Source organism: Coregonus clupeaformis, chromosome 39 (genome assembly GCF_020615455.1).
Source record: "Coregonus clupeaformis isolate EN_2021a chromosome 39, ASM2061545v1, whole genome shotgun sequence".
Lineage (NCBI taxonomy): Eukaryota > Metazoa > Chordata > Actinopteri > Salmoniformes > Salmonidae > Coregonus > Coregonus clupeaformis.
In genome coordinates this window covers 4,719,235-4,729,234 of record NC_059230.1, presented here as the reverse complement: position 1 = coordinate 4,729,234, position 10,000 = coordinate 4,719,235, and the positions used below count along the sequence as shown (strand labels likewise).

The 10,000-nt window shown below is 48.4% G+C and overlaps 1 protein-coding gene across 9 annotated transcripts in view; it reads left to right on the top strand.

The window, feature by feature from the left end:
• dysf (dysferlin, limb girdle muscular dystrophy 2B (autosomal recessive)) overlaps positions 1 to 10,000 on the top strand; it is a 145,388-nt gene that overhangs the window by 36,197 nt on the left and 99,191 nt on the right. The window lies entirely within an intron of this gene.

Below are 10,000 nucleotides of genomic sequence, written 5' to 3'. Positions count from 1 at the left end.
ACTGTGGTATTTCACCCAGTAGATATGGGAGTTTATCAAAATTGGGTTGGTTTTCAAAATCTTTGTGGATCTGTCTGTGTAATCTGAGGGAAATATGTCTCTAATATGGTCATACATTTGGCAGGAGGTTAGGAAGTGCAGCTCAGTTTCCACCTCATTTTGTGGGCAGTGTGCAATTAGCCTGTCTTCTCTTGAGAGCCAGGTCTGCCTACGGCGGCCTTTCAATATTGCAAGGCTATGCTCACTGAGTCTGTACATACTCAAAGCTTTCCTTAAGTTTGGGTCAGTCACAGTGGTCAGGTATTCTGCCACTGTATACTTTCTGTTTAGGGCCAAATAGCATTCTAGTTTGCTCTGTTTTTTTGTTAATTCTTTCCAATGTGTCAAGTAATTCTCTTTTTGTTTTCTCATGATTTGGTTGGGTCTAATTGTGTTGTTGTCCTGGGGCTCTGTGCGGTCTGTTTGTGTTTGTGAGCAGAAACCCAGGACCAGCTTACTTAGGGGACTCTTCTCCAGGTTAATATCTCTGTAGGTGATGGCTTTGTTAAGGAAGCTTCCATTTAAGTGGTTATAGAATTTAACTGCTCTTTTCTGTATTTTTATCATTAGCGGGTATCGGCCTAATTCTGCTCTGCATGCATTCTTTGGTGGTTTTCGTTGTACAGTCGTGGTCAGTTTTGAGAATGACACAAGTATTGGTCTCCACAAAGTTTGCTGCCTCAGTGTTGATGATGGCAATTTGCATATACTCCAGAATGTCACGAAGAGTGATCAGATGAATTGCAATTAATTGCAAAGTCCCTCTTTGCCATGAAAATGAACTTAATCCCCAAAAAACATTTCCACTGCATTTTAGCCCTGCCACAAAATGACCAGCTGACATCATGTCAGTGATTGTCTCGTTAACACAGGTGAGAGTGTTGACGAGGACAAGGCTGGAGATCCCTCTGTCATGCTGATTGAGTCAGAATAACAGAATGGAAGCTTTAAAAGGAAGGTGGTGCTTGAAATCATTGTTCTTCCTCTGTTAACCATGGTTACCTGCAAGGAAACACGTGCCGTCATCATTGCTTTGCACAAAAAGGGCTTCACAGGCAACGATATTGCTGCTAGTAAGATTGCACCTAAATCAACCATTTATCGGATCATCAAGAACTTCAAGGAGAGAGGTTCAATTGTTGTGAAGAAGGCATCAGGGCGCACAAGAAAGTCCAGCAAGCGCCAGGACCGTCTCCTAAAGTTGATACAGCTGCGGGGCACCACAAGTGCAGAGCTTGCTCAGGAATGGCAGCAGGCAGGTGTGAGTGCATCTGCACGCACAGTGAGGTGAAGACTTTTGGAGGATGGCCTGGTGTCAAGAAGGGCAGCAAAGAAGCCACTTCTCTCCAGGAAAAACATCAGGGACAGACTGATATTCTGCAAAAGGTACAGGGATTGGACTGCTGAGGACTGGGGTAGAGTCATTTTCTCTGATGAATCCCCTTTCCGAATGTTTGAGCCATCCGGAAAAAAGCTTGTCCGGAGAAGACAAGGTGAGCGCTACCATCAGTCCTGTGTCATGCCAACAGTAAAGCATCCATTCATGTGTGGGGTTGCTTCTCAGCCAAGGGAGTGGGCTCACTCACAATTTTGCCTAAGAACACAGCCATGAATAAAGAATGGTACCAACACATCCTCCAAGAGCAACTTCTCCCAACCGTCCAAGAACAGTTTGGTGATGACCAATGCCTTTTCCAGCATGATGGAGCACCTTGCCATAAGGCAAAAGTGATAACTAAGTGGCTCGGGGAACAAAACATCGATATTTTGGGTCCATGGCCAGGAAACTCCCCAGACCTTAATCCCACTGAGAACTTGTGGTCGATCTCAAGAGGCGGGTGGACAAACAAAACCCCACAACTTCTGACAAGAATGGGCTGCCATCAGTCAGGATGTGGCCCAGAAGTTAATTGACAGCATGCCAGGGCGGTTTGCAGAGGTCTTGAAAAAGAAGGGTCAACACTGCAAATATTGACTCTTTGCATAAACTGAATGTCATAGTCAATGAAAGCCTTTGACACTTATGGAATGCTTGTAATTATACTTCAGTATACCATAGTAACTACTGACATAAAGATCTAAGAACACTGAAGCAGCAAACTTTGTGGAGACCAATACTTGTGTCATTCTCAAAACTTTTGACCACGATTGTACACAAAGGATATTTTTGCAGAATTCTGCATGCAGTTTCAATTTGGTGTTTGTCCCATTTTGTGAATTCTTGGTTGGTGAGCGGACCCCAGACCTCACAACCATAAAGGGCAATGGGTTCTATAACTGATTCAAGTATTTTTGGCCAGATCCTAACTGCTATGTCGAATTTTATGTTCCTTTTGATGGCATAGAAGGCCCTTCTTGCCTTGTCTCTCAGATCGTTCACAGCTTTGTGGCAATTACCTGTGGCGCTGATGTTTAGGCCGAGGTATGTATAGTTTTTTATGTGCTCTAGGGCAACAGTGTCTAGATGAAATTTGTATTTGTGGTCCTGGCAACTGGACCTTTTTTGGAACACCATTGTTTTTGTCTTACTGAGATTTACTGTCAGGGCCCAGGTCTGACAGCATCTGTGCAGAAGATCTACATTGCCTTGCTTGGAGATAGATCTAAGTGCTGCTGTAAGCCCTCCTTGGTTGGGGAAAGAAGCACCAGATCATCAGCAAACATTAGACATTTGACTTCAGATTCTAGTAGGGTGAGGCCGGGTGCTGTAGACTGTTCTAGTGCCCTCGCCAATTCGTTGATATATATGTTGAAGAGGGTGGGGCTTAAACTGCATCTCTGTCTCACCCCATGGCCCTGTGGAAAGAAATGTCTGTGTTTTTTTAACCAATTTTAACCGCACACTTGTTGTTTGTGTACATGGATTTTATAACGTCATATGTTTTTCCCCCAACCCCACTTTCCATCAATTTGTATAGCAGACCCTCATCCCAAATTGAGTCAAAAGCTTTTTTCAAATCAACAAAGCAGGAGAAGACTTTGCCTTTGTTTTGGTTTGTTTTTTGTCAATTAGGGTGTGCAGGGTGAATACGTGGTCTGTCGTACGGTAATTTGGTAAAAAGCCAATTTGACATCTGCTCAGTACATTGTTTTCACTGAGGAAATGAACTAGTCTGCTGTTAATGATAATGTAGAGGATTCTCCCAAGGTTGCTGTTGACGCATATCCCACGGTAGTTATTGGGGTCAAATTTGTCTCCACTTTTGTGGATTGGGGTGATCAGTCCTTGGTTCCAAATATTGGGGAAGATGCCAGAGCTAAGGATGATGTTAAAGAGTTTAAGTATAGCCAATTGGAATTTGTGTTCTGTATATTTTATCATTTCATGGAGGATACCATCAACACCACAGGCCTTTTTGGGTTGGAGGGTTTGTATTTTGTCCTGTAGTTCATTCAATGTAATTGGAGAATCCAGTGGGTTCTGGTAGTCTTTAATAGTTGATTCTAAGATTTGCATTTGATGATGTATATTTTTTTGCAGTTTTTTTCTTTGTTACAGGGCCAAAAAGATTGGAGAAGTGGTTTACCCATACATCTCCGTTTTGGATAGATAGCTCTTCGTGTTGTTGTTTGTTTAGTGTTTTCCAATTTTCCCAGAAGTGGTTAGAGTCTATGGATTCTTCAATTACATTGATCTGATTTCTGACGTGCTGTTCCTTCTTTTCCGTAGTGTATTTCTGTATTGTTTTAGTGATTCACCATAGTGAAGGCGTAGGCTCAGGTTTTCTGGGTCTCTATGTTTTCGGTTGGATAGGTTTCTCAATTTCTTTCTTAGGTTACCTTCACTATTACAGTGGAACGTTTTGTCCAGGAAGTTGTCTAAAAGGGATTGAATTTGTTGTTGCCTAATGTTTTTTTGTTAGGTTTACAAACTACTTTCCTTCCATCTATAGCATTTCTTCATATCATTCAGTTACATTGGCTTTGATGCCTCATGATTGAGTATTGCTCTGTTCAAGTAGACTGTGATTTTGCTGTGATCTGATAGGGGTGTCAGTGGGCTGACTGTGAACGCTCTGAGAGACTCTGGGTTGAGGTCAGTGATAAAGTAGTCTACAGTACTACTGCCAAGAGATGAGCTATAGGTGTACCTACCATAGGAGTCCCCTCGAAGCCTACCATTGACTTCACACCTCAGTGCTAATTGAAGTTGTATCTCTTTGTCCTAACAAGCTTGGTAGCCTTAGCATTCAGTCCTTATAAAGTAAACTATATAATTGTAATGTATTTTCCTTCTTGGTTTTTGAAAGTAAAAAATAGCTTCAGACTAAACATTACTCACTCAGTTCCAGGTTGGATGGTGTTTTCAGGTTTTTGTTTGTTTGCCAGAGCATTTGCTACAGTACTACTGCCAAGAGATGAGCTATAGGTGTACCTACCATAGGAGTCCCCTCGAAGCCTACCATTGACTATGTACATACCCAGTGTGCGACAGAGCTGCAGGAGTCGTGACCCATTTTTGTTGGTTATGTTGTCGTAGTTGTGCCTAGGGGGGCATATGGGGGAGGGAATGCTGTCACCTCCAGGTAGGTGTTTGTCCCCCTGTGTGCTGAGGGTGTCAGGTTCTTGTCCAGTTCTGGCATTTAGGTCGCCACAGACTAGTACATGTCCCTGGGTCTGAAATTATTGATTTCCCCCCTCCAGGATGGAGAAACTGTCTTCATTAAAGTATGGGGATTCTAGTGGGGGATATAGGTAGCACACAGGGAGGACATTTTTCTCAGTTGAGATAATTTCCTTTTGAATTTCTAACCAAATGTAAAATGTTCCTGTTTTGATTAATTTAATAGAGTGAGTTAGGTCTGCTCTATACCAAATTAGCATACCCCCTGAGTCCCTTCCCTGTTTCACACCTGGTAGTTTGGTGGATGGGACTACCAGCTCTCTGTAACCTAGAGGGCAACCAGTGGGTCCGTCTCCTCTATACCATGTTTCTTGTAGGATGACAATGTCTGTATTTCCGATTTCTTTGGTGAAGTCCAGATTCCTGCTCTTTAGGCCAAAGGCAGATGACCTCAGACCTCAGGCCTATTCCAGGATGAAATAGTGAAGGCTTTGTGTTCCATAAAGTGTCTAATGTTGTTGGTTGTGTGGTTTGGCCTCAGGCCAGTAATTGTGAGCAGAGCCTGCTGAGCATCTGGTACATGCCATTGGCTTGGGCTAGTGTAAGAGTGGGTGTTGGGCCTGTTTGCCTGCTCACGGCCTGGGCGTATGTGTGACTTTCATGTTGAGGCCCTCTTTGTGGGAGTGGGGGCTTGGGGTGGGTAGGAGGGGCATAGGTCTGATCTGAGGGGGCCTAAATGGGGTGTGGGCATGGTTGACTTGGGGGAGTTAATTGGTGGGGGTGGGGGGTGTAGATGTGGTTGATGGTGCTGTGGTCTGGATGTAGGTCCTCTCTGCGGGGTCCTCTATGTGTAGGTCCTGGGGGGGATCCCGCAGGTCTGGGAGAGTGTCTCGCTGGTCTGGGCGGGGTGTCTGTTGATCTGTTGCTCCTGTGTGAGGTGTTGGGTCTGCGGTTGAGGGCGATATCCTTAAGGGTCCGGGCGAAGGTGGGCACTGCTGCCTTGTATAGGTGGACCTGGTCATAAAGGCTGTTCACGTCCAGGGTGGAGTGGTGGGCCAGGAAGACATTTGGTTTTGATGCACAGTCACGGGAAATACTTGCGTTTACCCGCTGTATGGTAGCAGGGTGGAAGTCTTTTCGTGGTAGCAGGGTTGAGATAACCACTTGTGCGTTGGGGAAAGTAGAAGAAGCTTTTTCTATCACTCCCTTGAGTGATGTGGCCACCCTTTCCTGCTGTGTTCTCAGGTCGTTTGTGCCTGTGTGTATTATTATGTGGCTGGGTGATCCTAGTCGGTCCTCAGACAGAAGGTCTAGGGCGCGCTGGGTGTTTGGACACCAGAGTTTAGACACTGTGTGTTTTGGAAAAAGTTTATTTTCTTGTATGTATTTCCCGTTTGAGTCCATAAGGAGTACAATCTGTGGCTTGTGTATGTCCTCAGTGGGTGTGGGGGGGTCGTCATGAGGGCTATCAGGGTGTCTGACTGGGGGGTTGCTCAGAGGGGTTGGGGTCCCCAGGGCTTGGGGTTCTTCATTTGTTTGTCTGTGTGTGATGTCGAGGCTATGGTCAGGGTCTAGGGTGTACTGTTCTGCTGCGGTGTCGAGACTTTGGCCAGGATCTGAGGTGGGCTGTTCTCTAATGGGTTGTTCTATGTCACCCGTCATCATTCTCATCTTCTCCTCCAGCACTCTGATCCTCTCCTCTAATGCTCTGTTCTTCTCCTGCTCCTGCTCTTTCTCCTGTTGATGTTGTCTCACCACAGTCCAGAGTGCAGACATGTCTCTCTCCACCTCCAGCTCTCCAGGTCTGGTTGAGGGGGTGTTGTTGTGCTGGACTGTTGTCTGGGTCTGTGCTGACTGGAGTGTGTTCACCTGCTGTTCCAGCTCCACCTGCCTTACCTCCAGCTGGGTGAATTTATCCTTCATTTCAATGAGGGAGTAGTACTCTGTGCTGGGAAGTTGACTTTCTGCTTGGGGTTGCTCGTCTGTGGGGTTATTTAATGAAGAGGTCTGGTCTGACCCGCTCGGGGTAGGGGTATCTTTCTCAAGGGAGAGCTTCTCCTGCTGAGCTATTTCTTTGATTAGGTGAAAGTCCAGCTGGAACTGTTTGGTGTTGCCTTGAACCAAAACGGTTCCAGATTTATAGAGATTAATATTAGACGACTCAGAGTCCTCGTTGTCTAGTATCCTGAGTTTCCACCCGTCGCTAACACCCCCCCTCTTAACATAGGGGTGTCACGATCGTCTTTAAAGGGAGCAGACCAATACGCAGCGCGTTGAACGAACATGACTTTATTTATAAAGTGCACGAACAAAACAAGAAACAGAACGATTCGTGAAGTCCAACAGTTCCAACTACAGAACAAAGAACAAAAACCCACAACCCACATGAGAACACAGACAGAATAAATATGGCTCCCAATCAGAGATAACGAGCCGACAGCTGACACTCGTTACCTCCGATTGGGAGTCACACGACACCACAATAAACACACCCAAAACACAACCAACCGAATACACCCTTACAACCAACCCCACAACAAATACCCAACAAAACAAACACACCCTGGTTCATTCACAACGTCCCGGAACCAGAGCGTGACAGTACCCCCCCCTAAAGGTGCGAACCCCGGACGCACCAACATAAAGACTAGGGGAGGGTCTGGGTGGGCGTCTGTCCACGGTGGCGGCTCTGGCCCCGGTCGTGATCCCCACCCCACCACAGTCACAAACTGCTTAATAGGCAGCACCGGACTAAGGGACAGCACCTGACTAAGGGGCAGCACCGGACTAAGGGGCAGCACCGGGCTAAGGGACAGTACCTGACTAAGGGGCAGCACCGGACTGAGGGGCAGATCCTGGCTGGCTGGCTCTGGCGGATCCTGGCTGGATGGCTCTGGCGGATCCTGGCTGGACGGCTCTGGCGGATCCTGGCTGGCGGAAGGCTCTGGCTGATCCTGTCTGGCAGAAGGCTCTGGCTGATCCTGTCTGGCGGAAGGCTCTGGCTGATCCTGTCTGGCGGAAGGCTCTGGCTGATCCTGTCTGGCGGAAGGCTCTGGCTGATCCTGTCTGGCGGAAGGCTCTGGCTGATCCTGTCTGGCGGAAGGCTCTGGCTGATCCTGTCTGGCGGAAGGCTCTGGCTGATCCTGTCTGGCGGAAGGCTCTGGCTGCTCCTGTCTGGCGGAAGGCTCTGGCTGATCCTGTCTGGCGGAAGGCTCTGGCTGCTCCTGTCTGGCGGAAGGCTCTGGCTGATCCTGTCTGGCGGAAGGCTCTGGCTGCTCCTGTCTGGCGGAGAGCTCTAGCGGCTCCGGTCTGGCGGACGGCTCTGAAGGCTCATGGCAGACGGGCGGCTTTGCAGGCTCATGGCAGACGGGCAGTTCCCTGCGCCGCTTGGCAGACGGACAGTTCAGACGGCGTTGGGCAGACGGGCAGTTCAGGCGCCGTTGGGCAGACGGGCAGTTCAGACGGGCGTTGGGCAGACGGACAGTTCAGGCGCCGTAGGGCAGGCGGCAGACTCTGGCCGGCCGAGACGCACCGTAGGCCTGATGCGTGGTGCCGGAACTGGAGGTACCGGGCTGAGGACACGCATCTCAGGGCTAGTGCGGGAAGCAGCAACAGGGCATGCTTGGCCCTGGGGACGCACCGTAGGCCTGATGCGTGGTGCCGGAACTGGAGGTACCGGGCTGAGGACACGCATCGCAGGGCTAGTGCGGGAAGCAGCAACAGGACGCACAGGACTCTGGGGACACACAGGAGGCTTGGTGCGTGGTGTAGGCACTGGTGGTACTGGGCTGGAGCGGAGAGGTGGCGCCGGAAATACCGGACCGTGCAGGCGTACTGGCTCCCTTGAGCACTGAGCCTGCCCAACCTTACCTGGTTGTATACTCCCCGTCGCCCGACCAGTACGGGAAGGGAGGAATAACCCGTGCACCGGGCTATGTGGGCGAACCGGGGACACCATGCGTAAGGCAGGTGCCATGTAAGCCGGCCCGAGGAGACGCACTGGTGGCTTGATGCGTAGGGCCGGCTTCATGACCTCCGGCTCAATGCTCAATCTAGCCCGGCCGATACGTGGAGCTGGAATGTACCTTACCGGGCTATGCCTGCGTACAGGAGACACCATGCGCTCTACTGCGTAACACGGTGTCTGCCCGTACTCTCGCTCTCCACGGTCAGTCCAGGGAGTAGGCGCAGGTCTCCTACCTGACTTCGCCACACTCCCTTCTAGCCCCCCCCCAAGAAATTTTTGGGTAATACTCTCGGGCTTCCAGCCTCGACTCCGTGCTGCCTCCTCATACCACCTCCTCTCGGCTTTAGCTGCCTCCAGCTCTTCACGAGGGCGGTGATATTCCTCCGGTTGTGCCCAAGGACCCTTTCCAGCCCGTATCTCCTCCCATGTCCAGGAATCCTTTGGAGGCGTCCATAAATCCTGTGTAGGTAGGTCCTGTTGCCGCTTGTTACGCTGCTTGGTCCTCTTGTGGTGGGTTTTTCTGTCACGATCGTCTTTAAAGGGAGCAGACCAATACGCAGCGCGTTGAACGAACATGACTTTATTTATAAAGTGCACGAACAAAACAAGAAACAGAACGATTCGTGAAGTCCAACAGTTCCAACTACAGAACAAAGAACAAAAACCCACAACCCACATGAGAACACAGACAGAATAAATATGGCTCCCAATCAGAGATAACGAGCCGACAGCTGACACTCGTTACCTCCGATTGGGAGTCACACGACACCACAATAAACACACCCAAAACACAACCAACCGAATACACCCTTACAACCAACCCCACAACAAATACCCAACAAAACAAACACACCCTGGTTCATTCACAACGTCCCGGAACCAGAGCGTGACAAGGGGTAGTGTGCTAGTATAGCACTGTGCCATGCCAGGGGATGGTCTGTGTGGAAGATAAGGTTGCTTATGTTCCCATTTTTATACAAATCAGCTAAAAGTGTCTCGTGCTTCCCCAAAATAAGTTTCAATTTGTACTCTTTTCGTGTCTTGTCGTTTTTTACATTCAGAGGGTACTGTATTTTAATGACCTCTGAACAGTGGGGGGGGTGCTTCTAAGGCCTCTTCTAAGGCCTCTAGTTGGGGTAGACTGTACGACTCTCCTGCCATTGTTGGGCTCAAGGGCTTTGACACCTCTCACTTCACACGTCAGTGCTAATTGAAATTGTATCTCTTTGTAGCAAGCTTAAGCTTGGTAGCCTTAGCATTCAGTCCTTATAAAATATATCATTGTAATGTATTTTTCTTCTTGGTTTTTGAAAGTGAAAAATAGCTTCATACTAAACATTACTCACTCAGTTCCAGGTTGGATGGTGTTTTCAGGTTTCTGTTTGTTTGCCAGAGCATTTGCTGTATAGTTTGAGAATAGTAATCCTTGG